The following is a 10,295-nucleotide window of genomic DNA, read 5'->3' on the forward strand; positions in this document are numbered from 1 at the left end:
TTCCACATGGCATTGGTCCATGACGGTCTGTTCTATCACAGCCTAGTTTGGGCTTGGGCGGGCCTGAGGCAGTTCCATGATGGCCAAGAACCGTCATGGAAGCTACGATCTCAAATTATGACGCGATATACATGATAGATTTCAAGTCTGTCATGGATGGGCACGCATGACAGATTTTGCTTGATCTGTGACAGCTAAGGACCGTCACGTATTAATAGATTTCTTGTAGTGGACACAGATTTGTTTTTTCAACCAGTTTATATGCACGGGAGTATGCGCATGTAGTTCAAATTTGAATTATGCACATAAAATGTCCAAACAAACCCCGAAAAATTCCAAAATTAAAGACAACACTCTTGCTATTCTATGTCGACACTAGAATTTTTTTGAAAGCAATAAGAGGCAACGGATATCGTTTCATCCCCAAAGGTGGCACGTTCCCTACCTAAACCATCACGCTTGTTGTGAGAAGCTCTGGTTTGTGAGAAGCTTATACCCAAACCAGCCCCAAATGAGACAAATTTTTTACCATGGCATGTTGATGCCGCTCCATGATAGCATGCCAAGTTTCATGAATTCCAGACGAGTTTTGGACTTACTAGAATTTAAAAACCAAGTATCTCAATGTTTGCGGCCGAGTGACGGTGGCAGGGTGTTTGACATTCATTCCCATTTCTTGCATGGGACCTAAGCATGCACCGAAGGACACAAATTTGTTTTTTCAACCAATTTATATGCACTGGAGCATGTGCATGTAGTTCAAATTTGAAGTAGGCACATAAAATGCCTGGAAAACCCAGTTAATGTATAAACATGTCCAAACAAACCCCGAAAAATTCCAAAATTAAACACAACACTCCTGTTGTTCTATATTGGCACTCGAATTTTTTTGAAAGTATTAAGAGGCAACAGATATCGTTTCGTACCCAAAGGTGGCGTGTTCCCTACCGAAACCATCACACTTGTTGTGAGAAGCTTATACCCAAACCTGTCCCAAATGGGACAATTTTTTTTACCATGGCATGTTGATGCCGCTCCATGATAGCATGCCAAGTTTCATGAATTTCAATAGAGTTTTGGATTTATTAGAATTTAAAAACCAAGTATCTCAATGTTTGCGGCCCAGTGATGGTGGCAGGGTGTTTGAAATTCATTCCCAATTCTTGCATGGGACCTAAGCATGGAACCAAGGACACAGATTTGATTTTTCAACTAGTTTATATGCACTGGAGCATGTGCATGTAGTTCAAATTTGAATTACGCACATAAAATGCTTGGAAACCCAGTTAAAGTATAAAAATGTCCAAACGAACCCCAAAAAATTCCAAAATTAAAGACAACACTCCTATTGTTCTATGTTGACACTCGAATTTTTTTGAAAGATATAAGAGGCAATGTATATCGTTTCGTCCCCAAAGGTGGTATGTTCCCTACCGAAACCATCATGCTTGTTGTGAGAAACTCCAGTTTGTGACAAGCATATACCCAAACCTGCCCCAAATGGGACAAAAATTTTAGCACGACATGTTGATGCTGCTCCATGATAGCATCCCAAGTTTCATGAACTTCAGACGAGTTTTGGATTTACCAGAATTTAAAAACCAGGCATGTCAATGTTTTGCCGGCAATCAACGGTGTCCTGGTATTTGAAATTCATTCCCATTTCTTGCATGGGACCTAAGCATGCACCCAAGGACATAGATTTGATTTTTCAACCAATTTATATGCACTGGAGCATGTGCATGTAGTAAGAAGCTCTCGTTTGTGAGAAGCTCTCGTTTGTGAGAAGCTTATACCCAAACCTACCCCAAATGGGACAAATTTTTTACCACAACATGTTGATGCCGCTCCATGATAGCATGACAAGTTTCATGAATTTCAAACGAGTTTTGGATTTACTAGAATTTAGAAACCAGGTATCTCAATGTTTGTGGCCGACTGATGGTGGCAAGGTGTTTGAAATTCATTCCCATTTCTTGCATGGGACCTAAGCATGCAACCAATGACACATATTTGATTTTTCAACCAGTTTATATGCACTAGAGAATGTGCATGCAGTTAAAATTTGAATTATGCACATAAAATGCCTAGAAAGCCCAGTTAATGTATAAAAATGTCCAAACGAACCTCGAAAAATTCCAAAATTAAACACAACACTCCTGTTGTTCTATGTTGACACTCGAAATTTTTTGAAAGCAATAAGAGGAAACATATATCGTTTCATCCCCAAAGGTGGCACGTTCCCTACCGAAACCATCACACTTCTTGTGAGAAGCTCTGGTTTGTGAGAAGCTTATACCCAAACCTTCCCCAAATGTGACAAAATTTTTACCACGACATGTTGATGCTGCTCCATGATAGCATGCCAAGTTTCACGAATTTCAGACGGGTTTTGGATTTACTAGAATTTAAAAACTAGGTATCTCAATGTTTTGGCAAGGTGTTTGACATTCATTCCCATTTCTTGCATGGGACCTAAGCATGCAACCAAGGACACATATTTGATTTTTCGACCCGTTTATATGCACTAGAGCATGTGCATGTAGTTCAAATTTGAATTATGCACCTAAAATGCCTACACAACCAAGTTAATGTATAAAAACGTCCAATCGAACCCTGAATAATTCCAATTTTTTGATGACACACCTGTAGTTGCATGTTCACTGCAGATAAAAGTTCTAGAAATTCAGATACCATCCTTTGCAGCTGTGACCCCATTATGTAATTCAAATCAAGACAATAAATCAAGTACATCGCACACAGTTTATTATCACCAATCATGTGAGATGCAACACAAAATATCTTGGAGCACCGTCGGTGTATAGTACGCCTATGTCTTACGCGAGAAGGTGCGTCGGCTACAGTCCATAGCCAGCATGTCAAGCACACTAGCGCACTCCCCAAATATCATTTTACTGTTCATTCATCACTGGTGAAAGATGGGGACGTGGACTAGCATCGTGAGGGCAACTTCGGCGATCCACTCCGGCGAGAGCGCGGCCGCAGCCGCCTGGCATGTGCTAACAAGCTTCGTGAGGGAAACCGCAGTCTACGTCCGGGCGGCCAAGGCAGCCCAAACGACCGATGTTGCTTCTTAGGCGGCGGCGGCAGCATTTGCCTCGGGGATAGCATCTGGCAAGAGCGGCACAGTAGCTGTCCGTTCCGTAGCGGCGGCCTTAGCCCTGATGGAGGCCGCCCACTACCATGTAGAGGCCGTCCACGCCCAGCTCGTGGCGGTCACCGCACAAATCGAACGAAGCTTCTCTGACAATGGTCGGCAACCCACGACCGAAGAGTTGGCAATCACTGAGAAAGTTCGAGCACCCGTCCATTCCTACGCGGCATACCTTGCCACGACGGAGCCCGCGAAAGCCCAGATCGCGGCCGCCCACGCCCAGCTCGCGGTGGCCTATTCTAAAGATATGACAGACGTGGATGGCGAGATGCTTGCTGAGTATGGTGCAATTGATGCCATGGAGCCCCTTCCCCAGGAGACCGTTGGGCGCGAGCTGGACATGGAGGCAGCGACAGAGATCGACGAGCACTAGCCGTATTTGTACTCTTTGTTTTGTTTAATTAAGAGCGTCGGTCTTTAATTTTTTAGAGTAATGTTTAGGTCAGCTAGCTCTCTTTAATTGCAGAACTTGCTCGATTAAGATGTGTGGGTGTGCTGTAGTCTCCTTTGTGTACCCAAATTATGCAATGACGTGGATGACCACTGTAACCAGGGAAATTCGAACCAAAATTTTTGATGTTCAAACTCATCACACACAGGTTAAGCTATGAATCATTTGTGATGTTCACATATCGTACACAGTTCTAAATAAGGGACCGTGTCTGATGACACTTTGCGCGCCAGTTTTTTCGCTCAAGCGGTTCCAAATTTTCGGCTTCCGTGGAAATATCTACCTCCCCGCCTCCTCCCCCTTACCAAAATCCACATTTCCCCTGTTTCCGCATTCCTTCCCAAGTTGAAACCTTCACTACTTGCTTGCAGCGCCGCCTCCTCGCCAGCGACCCTCCTCCACGCTGCTCGGCCTCCCCTATCGAGGCAGGTAATCCACACCTGACCCCCATCCTCCTCCTCCTTCCACATCCCACATGCCCCGACCGTCAGCACGACACCTTCCACCCAAATCACCAACCCCTCCACCAAATAAACGCTGCCCTAAGCCATGGTGCGCGCAGTATAGCCAGGATCTCAAGGACCATTTGGCAGCGGAGAAGCAAATCGCGGCCGCACGCACGGACGAGGTCGCTATGACTTCCATTCGTGTCGACCCCCAGATCTTGGAGGAGCACCTCGCCATCGAGGCCACCGTCGATGCCTCGCGCGTCGACGACGCGGCGCGGTTGGTTGTTTGGTTCAATTCTACAATGCGATGTTCAGTTGTTGTGGGTGCATTCTGTTATTCTATACCATGTGAGAAATAAATCGAATTTGGCTATACTAAATACATGAGAAACAAATACAATTGCTATATTTCCAAGTTGTTAAGCATGCTTGGTTTGGTTAACTGTCTGATCTTCTATTAGGAGTATGTTATATTGTGCAATGTGGTGCTCAGTTAACATTTGGTTCATTTGTTGTGGTGTTTAGTTAACTGTTCTGTTTGGTTCAATTCTGCAATGCGATGTTTAATTGTTGCGGGTGCATTCTGTTATTGTATACCATGTGAGGAATAAATTGAATTTGGCTCTACTAAATACATGAGAAACAAATACAATTGCTATATTTCCAAGTTGTTAAGCGTGCTTGGTTTGGTTAACTATCTGATATTCTATTAGGAGAATGTTATATTGTGCAATGTGGTACTCAGTTAACGTTTGGTTCATTTGTTGTGGTGTTTAGTTAACTGTTTTGTTTGGTTCAATTCCGCAATGCGATGTTCAACTGTTCGGGTGCATTCTGTTATTGTATACCATGTGTGCAATAAATTGAATTTGGTTGTACTAAATACTTGAGAAACAAATACAATTGCTATATTTCCTACTTGTTAAGCATGCTTGGCTTGGTTAACTATCGGATCTTCTATTAGAAGTATGTTATATTGTGCAATGTGGTTCTCAGTTAATGTTTGGTTCATTTGTTGTGGTGTTTAATTAACTGCTTGGTTAAATTCTGCAATGCGATGTCCAATTGTTGTGGCTGCATTCTGTTATTGTATACCATGTGAGGAATAAATCGAATTTGGCTGCACTTAATACATGAGAAACATATACAAGTGCTATATTTCCTAGTTCCTAATCATGCTTGGTTTGGATATATGGGTTTTCCATGTGGCTTGAATTAATCGGATGAATCTACAATGTGCTTATTTTTCATCAACATATTTTACTGATATCATGCGAACCCTTACTCAACCTGATGACTAACTACCTTATATGTGTTGCAGGGAAACAATGGGAAGCACTGAGGTTTAGAATCGAGGTTAGCACGTGCATGGTCCGTTGTCTAATAGCACATTATTGTGCAATTGCAGGAACTATTCTAATATTTAGGTTTTTAACAATTTGGTCTTGCACCTGTAGGTCCTGCTGTCAGAGGTTTTGACCCACTTTTCGACCCTTTTTGCATATGGGGAATGAGTTGTCCATGAATATCAGTCAAGTCAAGAAACTCAGAAAGATTGTTAGGATAAAGAAGTTGGCGATAAAAAAACAAGATCTTTGTCTGCACAATGAAGAAGACATCAGTTCACTATAGGATGGTACTAACTATTATACCTTGCCTTTTTTATTCCTTTGCCCTATTTCCAATATAGAGAAGATATTTATGCACATCCTTGTTTTCAGGCCTTTTCCAAAGCAGTTCACTAATGATTACCTCTCAAACCACCTATATGGTCAGGAGGTGAGGAAGGTATTCATACAACACCCACGGTTCAGTATTGAAGTCTTCCCGAAGAGATGAAGGATGGACGGTCAATCATCCACATGCACTGGACTAAAGTTACAAAGACCTTCAACATCAATGAAGGCTCAATATTCGCCTTCTACTTCAGCAGTTTTCCAGATGAGATACATCTGTCTATGTACCGTCTATGATGCTAATTTCGAAAATAGATGTTGCATGTGAAACCTGGTGCTGGTGTAGTTGTGTAATGGGGTAGCTGAGTTCTAAAGCTATACGATGTTATACTCTGATGTATCTCAATTATAAAAATGAAATATATTGTGTGCTTAATATTAAGTGTCAATTAGATTAATAAATGGATTATTAATAGTCAGGTAATTAGCCTGCTAATTGGGATCTTCTATTGCAAATTGTTATTGAGAAAACACCGTGTGTGATGCATTCAATAACGCACACAGTTTCTAGGAATAAACCGTGTTAGATTAATGAACAATCACACATGACCTTCTCTTGAAAATTGTATGCGTTAGGCCACCTTGCGCAAATGTTTACCGCATAAAAACTGTGTATGATGGACAACCTTTGCCACACAGTTTCTTCTACGCACCGTGTGTGATGCATGCAACAACGCAAGCAATAAAATTGTTAATATCGTATGCAATGGCAACGCGATCACAAATGATTTAACGGGGAAAATTGTGTGTGATGTACCTATGAACGGAAATGTTTTCCTTGGAGCGACTGTGTGGGATGTACATACAAACGGAAACATTTAGCGGGGACTTTTACGTATTTCCGTATTTGAGTGCTCGTCGGTCGTACACGAACTCATTTTGCCGAGCATGTGTGCCAGGATGGCATATCCCCGACGGTTTCTGGGTTGTGTGGGAAGGACCCCCCCTAGCGCCGCCACTCACTAGGGGACGATTCCAAATGCCGTTGCGGAAAGGGGTTAAAAACTTTTGTATAGCACCTCGTTGTACTAGTGTCTCATCCAACCCATCACGGTCCAGCAAGCCTATGATGGAATTACTCATGCACGGCTGTGAGCATCATGAAATTGGTGATGCAAGATGGTTGTTGATGATGATGGTGACAATTTCCCCTCTCTGGAGCCTAGAACGGACTCCAGATCTGCCCTCCCGAGGAAGAACAGGGCTTGGCAATGGCTCCGTATCGTAAAACATGATGAATCATTCTCCCTGATTTTTTCTCCTCGAAGGTGAATATATGGAGTTGGAGTTGAGGTCGGTAGAGGTCCAGGGGGCCCACAAGGATGGAGGGTGCGCCCTAGGGGGGTGGGCGCGCCCCCACCCTTATGGCTAGGGTGTGGCCCCCCTTCAATTGATTATTTCGCCAATATTTTTTATTAATTCCAAAAGTCATCTCCGTGAATTTTCAGGTCATACCGAGAACTTTTATTTCTGCACAAAAATAACACCATGGCAATTCTGCTGAAAACAGCATCGGTCCAGGTTCCATTCAAATCATGCAAATTAGAGTCCAAAACAAGGACAAAAGAGTTTGGAAAAGTAGATACGACAGAGACGTATCAACTCCCCAAGCTTAACCCATTGCTTGTCCTCAAGCAATTCAGTTGACAAACTGAAAGTGCTAAACAAAAACTTTTACGAACCCTCAGTACTATAGGATGGTCCAAACGCGACACTACGATCAGAGACCCTTCGACGAAACTATGTGCAATGCCATAATCGCAAACGGTGGTGTAAAAGAACCGTCAAAAAGGTGCAAAATGTTTGCGATGGTGGAGTTATCAAACATGGTTCAGATTTTAGTTGCGTGTGCAATGCAGGGCATACGGTTCAGCTCAATGAACTGTTTGCGATGAGGCGGAACAAAAGAAACGGGCAACCTGATGAAGGCGTGTGCGATATAGAGCATAAAGTTCACTCGGATGAACCGTTTGTGATTAGGCAACACAAAAGACACGGTCAGCCAGATCAAGGTGTGTGTGATACGCGGCAAACAGGTCCGTAATCAGAAATGTGTGCGAAGACCAAAAATAACATAGACGATTGCCGCTAATAAGTCATGTGAATTGCTCTGTCTACAGTAGAATAACATATATATATATATATAGAGAGAGAGAGAGAGAGAGAGAGAGTAGCACTATTCTGATCCCAGAATCAGAATAGTTATTCGGATCACGGTCGGCCTATATACGGCCCGAAGACACGTTCACGAACTCCTGAAACCCACGAAGAAGAAGAAAAAAGCCCACTCCATGCATCCTCGTCCCCCACCTCATCCGATCCCCAACCTCCCGATTCCCCAGTCCTAGCGACGGCCACCTCCCCCTTATCCCGCCTCCACCCGGCGTCACCGCCCGCGCCTCCTTCTGGCGGGTCACCGCCCATGCCCCTCCCGCTCCTGCCCCACCGGCAAGCCGGGCACCGCCATGCCCGCCCTTCCTTTTGACCGATCTCCTCCTTCCTCCCCATCGATGCCGTGGGAGCACCCATCCGGCCGCCCAGACCCCAGCCGGTGATGCCGCCACCGCCATGTAGCCGCAGCCACACCCCTGACGACGGTGCCGCCGTAGCCACACCCCCGCCGATGAAGCCACCGCAGCCCCGAGCCCAACCGATGACGCGCCACACCACCTGCCGGAACACCTCGGCGTCACTGGATCCGGCGAGGATCTTCACCACCCTCCACTCTTTGGCGACCACCAGCCCGCGTGCGGATGGGGTGCTATCCTGCAGATCGAGGAGGCGTCAAACTTCAGATGGAGGAGGCCACAACCTGCAGCTGGCCACGCGCTATGGTCGCGCGTCGCCGGCATCCTCCGTCATGCTCGGCACCTGCTGAGCATTGGAGTGAAGGTCGACTTGTATACACTCTACTTTTCAATTTCTATTGATCCTGTAGCTCCTAAATCCGTCGCGCACTTATATCCAATGGTTCTTGCGTGTGTGTTTTGTCCTGCAAAGCGAGCACCCTCACCCTGATCCGATCTGCAGCAGCGCCCCAGAGTAAGCAGCCCTGAGCCATTCAAGTATGCAGCCCTGGGCCGTTCAACGATGGAGCTGCCGACCGTTCGTGAAGACAACATCCCGGATCCTGCTGCCCACCATCAAGTTCAACTTCTGTTGAACCATGTAAAGGGAGACTTATTGTGAGAGCGATCCCCTCTTTAACTTTTTTTGTTCAAAAATTTGTTAGCTACTTGAGCTTCAGCTAGCCTGTGTATGTGGCTACCAAGGTGGCATGCATTCAGCCTGTGTATGTGACCACATGTCGCGAGTTGCTATCTGACTGAAACGACTTATGTACACTAGGATCTCCATGTACTGAACATGTTAAAAAAGTTATCTCATGTATATTCACCCCCTGTTTGTTTCTTGTGGTATTTCAAGCCGCCACTACAATTGGAATATTTTGTCTGATGGTCCACGTCTTATAAGTAAACACTCTAAAACAACAGAATTTTATGCAATACCAGCAAACAGTAAGTGCGAACTTCTTCGTTTACATGCACCTAAAGAAGTATGTATTTTTAATGTAATCTGGAAGTTCAAAGATTATAGTCCAGAGAGTTCAATCATTGGATTTTGGGAAGAATTCATCTTACTGATAAATAATGAATAGAGAAAAAAAATACAAAATAGGTTTTGGGTCAGTACTAAATAGGTTAGGAATTGTTTGACATTGGTGGGGTGTTAGAGCATTACTACTACTTGGTTCACTTCCATTTCAAGGGTATTGCTTGAAGATATCTTTGAAGTCATAAACAAAGTTGTCTTGATTTCAAATAGCGGTCAATGGGTTGAGGTATGAAGCTGAACTTGTTGTTATGCCTCTAAACATCTACCTCTTTCCTGTAGGTGTTGATCCCGGTGCTTGTCGCCATTCACGAGGAAAGATAGTCGGTCTTTGAACGGGTGAGTGATCTTGCTGTTGCTGGGATGCTATTCAACATCGGGATTTGATCTCCCTTGAGGTGTAGTGTAGTGAGATATATGCTGCTGCCACTTTTGGATTTACTATTGAGATGGCCGCTCAAGCTCAATATTGATTAGTCCTTCCCCTAGATCTTTCCCTACATGATCTGTAGGTCATCAGTAAGAACAAAAAGTATGCCTCTAAGCTGCTTGTGTTTATTCCACAAAATAAATTAGTATGGCTGCACACGGTCGACTATTCTTGACTAGTTCCTGTAGTAATTTGTATGGCTGACAATTTTCAGCAGTAATTAACATGCCTGCGGTCCATTGTGTCTGATTTTCAACAGGCCAACTTGATTAATGCTAATGCAACTCATCTTCAAAAGTGTACATGGCGCAGTGTGAAATTTGTTCCTACTGTTTTTGTTTAGATAGATCACATTAGAACATTTTGTACGAACCATTTACTCAAGTGAGAGAGATAGGCTTCTTCGTAGTTCATCTATTTCCTGGCAAAAGGAGAAAGTGTA

The 10,295-nt window shown here is 44.0% G+C and overlaps 1 long non-coding RNA gene across 1 annotated transcript; it reads left to right on the forward strand.

Moving 5' to 3' along the window:
• Positions 1-8,246: 8,246 nt before the first annotated feature.
• On the forward strand, positions 8,247-9,830 carry LOC119281158. Its single transcript, XR_005138298.1, has 3 exons — positions 8,247-8,703; positions 8,845-8,996; positions 9,706-9,830. It is a non-coding gene; the product is annotated as an uncharacterized LOC119281158 (long non-coding RNA).
• Positions 9,831-10,295: the final 465 nt, after the last annotated feature.

This window comes from Triticum dicoccoides, chromosome 1A (genome assembly GCF_002162155.2).
Source record: "Triticum dicoccoides isolate Atlit2015 ecotype Zavitan chromosome 1A, WEW_v2.0, whole genome shotgun sequence".
In the NCBI taxonomy this organism is placed as follows: Eukaryota; Viridiplantae; Streptophyta; class Magnoliopsida; order Poales; family Poaceae; genus Triticum; species Triticum dicoccoides.